Source organism: Ranitomeya imitator, chromosome 4 (assembly GCF_032444005.1).
Source record: "Ranitomeya imitator isolate aRanImi1 chromosome 4, aRanImi1.pri, whole genome shotgun sequence".
In the NCBI taxonomy this organism is placed as follows: Eukaryota; Metazoa; Chordata; class Amphibia; order Anura; family Dendrobatidae; genus Ranitomeya; species Ranitomeya imitator.
The window spans coordinates 601,752,940-601,758,553 of NC_091285.1; the positions used below are offsets into that span (position 1 = coordinate 601,752,940).

The window sequence follows — 5,614 nt, forward strand, 5'->3', positions numbered from 1 at the left end:
CGGCTTATACTCGAGTATATACGGTAATTTGTGAAGAACATGGCACTATGACGTGCAGTGAATGCAAGTGCTAAATTTATTGCCAGAACATTCTTTGTCATTATGTTTTTGCTAAAATCCACACAGTTGCAGTTATTGTGCTTTTTTTTATTGAATTTGAATACTTTTAGTAATTAGTAAAGCATTTTGGTGTAAATTTCAGTTTGTGTTTGATGATGACAAATAAATCACTTCAAAGTTACGTTTGATTTCATAACTGTGTTCTGAAAAGATGGCAGAATAAAACTTGATTATTCTGAACAGCCAGCATGTTCATTTTAATGAAATATGATGATTTTTAGCCTGGGGTCATATAGACCTCATGGTACCAAAGCAGTGATTTTTTTCATGGTTCCACAGCAGGTTAAAATGTAATTCCCAGCTAAGGAGAGGGATGCCACACCTCAGCTTGCACAGAATGCAAAATCGCAAAGAAAACAACACAAAGATTAAGCTGGATTTAAGTTTGTATACATGCAGCACATAAACGCATGTTCACATTGGCCAAAAAGTATATAAAACCTACAAAAACAAAATGAGCGTTGCGTACTTTTTATGAGGATCCATGTTGGCATTGATATTTGCTTTTTAAAAGGGTTTTCCCACGAACAAAAGTTCATTTTAAAAATTGTCTGTGTCTCACATACCACAGCTCCTGGACAGAGGAGGAAGCAAAAGACATTACTGACATTACAGCAGGAGATTGCAGAGGATACATTTTGTGAGGTAAAATATTTTTTAAAAACAGTCAGTGAAATATTTTACCTCACAAAATGAATCCACTATGATCCCCTGCTGTAATATCAGTATTGTCTTTTGCTTCCCCCTGCCCAGGAGATGTGGCATGCTGCGTACATGCTCAGACACCCTCACCCCTGTGTCTGACCATGTACAGAACATACCGCAGCTCCTGGGCAGGGGAGGAAACAAAAGACAATACCGACATTACAGCAGGAGATCGCAGAGGATACATTTTGTGAGGTAAAATATTTTTTAAAAATAGTCAGTGAAGCTCTTCCTCACCGGGTCTGCGGCGAATTTACAAGGTGTCTATCGCCAAACATCTAAACACTCAAAATGGGAAAGGAGAAGACGCACATCAACATTGTCGTCATTGGACACCAAGTCCACCACAACCGGACATCTTATCTACAAATGCGGTATTGACAAGCGTACCATTGAGAAGTTCGAGAAGGAAGCCGCTGAGATGGGCAAGGGCTCCTTCAAGTATGCCTGGGTTTTGGACAAACTGAAGGCTGAACGTGAGCGTGGTATCACCATTGATATCTCCCTGTGGAAATTTGAGACCAGCAAGTACTATGTCACCATTATTGATGCCCCTGGACACAGAGACTTCATCAAGAACATGATCACTGGTACTTCTCAGGCTGACTGCGCTGTCCTGATCGTTGCTGCTGGTGTGGGAGAGTTTGAGGCTGGTATCTCTAAGAATGGACAAACCCGTGAGCATGCTCTCCTGGCCTACACCCTGGGTGTGAAGCAACTCATTGTTGGCGTCAACAAGATGGATTCCACTGAACCCCCATACAGCCAGAAGAGTTACGAAGAAATTGTAAAGGAAGTCAGCACTTACATTAAGAAGATTGGCTACAACCCCGATACAGTTGCCTTTGTGCCCATTTCTGGATGGAACGGTGACAACATGCTTGAGCCAAGTGCTAACATGCCCTGGTTCAAGGGATGGAGCATCACCCGCAAAGAAGGAAAAGGCAGCGGAACTACCCTGCTTGAAGCTCTTGACTGCATTCTGCCACCAAGCCGCCCCACTGACAAGCCTCTTCGTCTGCCCCTTCAGGATGTCTATAAGATTGGTGGTATTGGCACAGTACCCGTTGGTCGTGTGGAAACTGGTGTCCTGAAACCAGGCATGGTGGTCACTTTTGCCCCAGTCAATGTAACAACTGAGGTTAAGTCTGTGGAAATGCATCATGAAGCTCTGACCGAGGCTATGCCCGGTGACAACGTTGGTTTCAACGTAAAGAACGTTTCCGTGAAGGACATCCGTCGTGGCAACGTTGCTGGTGACAGCAAGAATGACCCTCCTCTTGAGGCTGGTGGATTCACCGCACAGGTTATTATCCTGAACCACCCTGGCCAGATCAGTGCTGGGTATGCACCTGTGTTGGATTGCCACACTGCTCACATTGCTTGCAAGTTTGCTGAGCTGAAAGAGAAGATTGACCGTCGTTCTGGTAAGAAACTGGAAGAAAACCCCAAGTCCCTGAAGTCCGGTGATGCCGCCATTGTTGAAATGGTCCCAGGCAAACCCATGTGTGTGGAGAGCTTCTCTGACTATCCTCCTCTTGGACGTTTTGCCGTGCATGATATGAGACAGACCGTTGCTGTTGGTGTCATCAAGGCCGTTGAAAAGAAAGCTGCTGGTGCTGGCAAAGTCACAAAGTCCGCTCAGAAGGCCCAGAAATCCAAATGAATATTCCAAAAATTTAGCGCCACCTCAGTCTTAACCAGCGGTGGAAGATCGGTCTCAGAACTGTTTGTTTTAATTGGCCATTTCAGTTTAAAAGTAAAAGACTGGATTACAATGCATCGTAAATGCTTCAGAAGGAAAGGAATGTCTGTGGACCATTTTGTTTGTGGCAGTTTTTAAGTTATTAGTGTTTTTAAAATAGTAATTTTTAAGTGGAAACAACTTGACCAAAATCTGTCACCAAATTTGAGACCATTAAAAAAAGTTAATGCGAAAAAAAAAAAAAAAATAGTCAGTGAAATATTTTACCTCACAAAATGAATCCACTGTGATCCCCTGCTGTAATGTCAGTATTATCTTTTGCTTCCTCCCCTGCCCAGGAGATGTGGTATGCTCTGTACACAGTCAGACACAGTACATTTTTAAAACCCCTTTAATGTGACCGGCTTCCTCTGCCTGTAGACACGTCGCGCATCTGCTGCTGGGATCAGTCGAATGATTCACTGCGCCTGCGTGTAATTCACACAGGCGCAGTAAATCAGACCGCCTCCATCTTTGTGCATACAGATTGCGGCAGTCACATTAAAACTGTGCATGCGCTCCTCCTATACAAAGATGGCGGCAGTCAGTGAATCATTCGGCTGATCCCAGTAGCGGCGGGTTCGCGACGGTGTTCCGCTGGTGGTACCATGCAAGAGGCTGCGTGAGTGCGTGAGGGTGAGTGTGTGTGAGTGTGTGTGTGTGTGAGTATGAATGTGTGAGTGTGAATGTGTGAGTGTATGAGTGTGAGAGAGTGTGAGTGTATGAGTATATGTGAGTGAGTGTGAGAGAGTGTGAGTGCGAAAGTGTGTGTATGTGATTGTGAGTGTTTGTATGTGTGTTGCGTACAGCATATAGAGTGTGTGTGTGTGTGGTGCGACGGTGTTCCGCTGGTGGTACCGCGCAATAGGTTGGTACCAGCAGCAGTTTTCATATTGAGACACTCATCACTTGGGTGTCCAAATATGGAGGTCGGTGAACTTCCTCTGCTTGGTATTCTGGGATTTGGTGACATCTGGACAGAACAGGAAATCAAAATATTAAAAGGCAGTTATATAAATAGATACTGTAGCTCTATCGCAGTTCCAGAGGGTGCGACTTCAACAGAGGACATGCGAGCGGGTGGCCCACTCAGTCAGTGCCTATTTCAGCTGGATATGTATTTAATGGTAAACATTCAACTGAAATATATTGAGGCCCAGTGACTCCCCTGATCATTACGGCACAATGCGCACACCGGCCAATCAGTGGCTAGCAGTTGAAGACAGGTGAAGAATTGCAGTGACTCAATTTGTTGTCCATAGCGACCCTGCCGAAATCAGCAGCTGGCCTCTGCGTTGGTTAAAGAGGAGGACGCTGCGCATCATGGGAGCAGAGGAAGTCATAAGAACTGTTTGTTTTTAACATGTGTTCAAGAACACAGCAGAATGGGGAACATTATTACAGGATGGGCCCAGGAGTTGGGACCTTTATACCCGGAAAGGGGGCAGGATGGGGTACATATACAGTCCTGCTCAGTGTTATTGGCATCCATGAAGATAAGTACATAATGTGGAACATCTGAAAAAAAGACTCAATTGAAACATTTTTTTGCATAGAACACTCGTGTAAAATACAAAAGAGCAAATGCTAAACAATGATATAAAACAAAATACAATGGTAAGGAAAAATAGAAGAACCTAAAGCTTGCTGTGACACAGGTATTTACACCCTTTACATTAAATTATGATGGAAACACATTTTGACTCGCCTGTGGTAAATCACAAATGAGAATCACCTGTGAAAGCAAAAATAAAAATTCTGCCGGGGTATGTAAACTTTTGAGCACAACTGTATATGGGCAGTACTTGGTATAATTCACTTGATACACGCTGTTGAGAAAAAGCAGCATATCATTAATTTACCATACTACCCAGGTTATTATTATATAGAGGTGTAGCTAAATTTGTGAAAGAGGGTAGTATAATATTTGCATGCAGGTGAAAAGTGGGTTCCTCAAAGTCAATGTCACTGGTGGGCCCTTGGCACCCCAGTCCAACACTTTTTATGTATGAGTCAGCCCAAATGATTGTCTATTAAATTATGAAAATCTCACGTTAAGCAGTATTAGATGGTGAGCTATGGAGCCTGAAATTCAAAAGTTTAAAACATTGTTACCCTTCTGCTCGCCATGTACAGTGTATGTAGTATGCTGCTATCTTTATAACTGGTATTATGTTAACTCCAGCCTGTGAGGGTTTACTCTGTATATAATGTGCATTATCAATTGAGATACGGGATTAGTAATTTGTGATCTTTCCAATGTTTTTACAGGTTTTTGAGACTATTGTTATAGGACATCTATCATTTATATGTATTTGTAATTATGGATGAATTTACAGTGGGTACAGAAAGTATTCAGATCCCTTTACATTTTTCACTCCGTGCTCTGTATTGAGTAGAAGCACCCTTTTGAGCTAGTACAGCCATGAGTCTTCTTGAGAATGAGGCAACAAGTTTTTCACATCTGGATTTGGGGATCCTCTGCCATTCTTCCTTGCAGATCCTCTCCGGTTTGTTCAGGTTGGATGGTGAACGTTGGTGGACAGCAATTTTCAGGTCTCTCCAGAGATGCTCATTTGGGTTTAGGTCAGGGCCCTGGCTGGGCCAGTCAAGAATGGTCACAGAGTTGTTCTGAAACTAATCCTTTGTTATTTTAGCTGTGTGCTTAGGGTCATTGTCTTATTGGAATGTGAACTTTTGGCAAAGTCTGAAGTACAGAGCACTCTGAAAGAGGTTTTCATCCAGGATATCTCTGTACTTGACCGCATTCATGTTTCCTTGAATGACAACCAGTCGTTCTGTCCCTGCAGCTGAAAAACACCCCCATAGCATGATGCTGCCACCACCATGTTTCACTGTTGGGATTGTATTGGGCAGGTGATGAGCAGTGCCAGGTTTTCTCCACACATACCGCTTAGAATTATCACCAAAAAAGTCTATCTTCATCTCATCAGACCAAAGAATCTTATTTCTCATAGTCTGGGAGTCCTTCATGTGTTTTTTAGCAAACTCTATGCGGGGTGTTTTTTAGCAAACTCTATGCGG

The 5,614-nt window shown here is 43.1% G+C and overlaps 1 pseudogene; it reads left to right on the plus strand.

Annotated features, from left to right (window-relative positions):
- The first annotated feature begins 1,056 nt into the window (after positions 1-1,056).
- Positions 1,057-2,777, plus strand: LOC138676861 (elongation factor 1-alpha, somatic form-like; annotated as a pseudogene).
- The last annotated feature ends 2,837 nt before the right edge of the window (positions 2,778-5,614 follow it).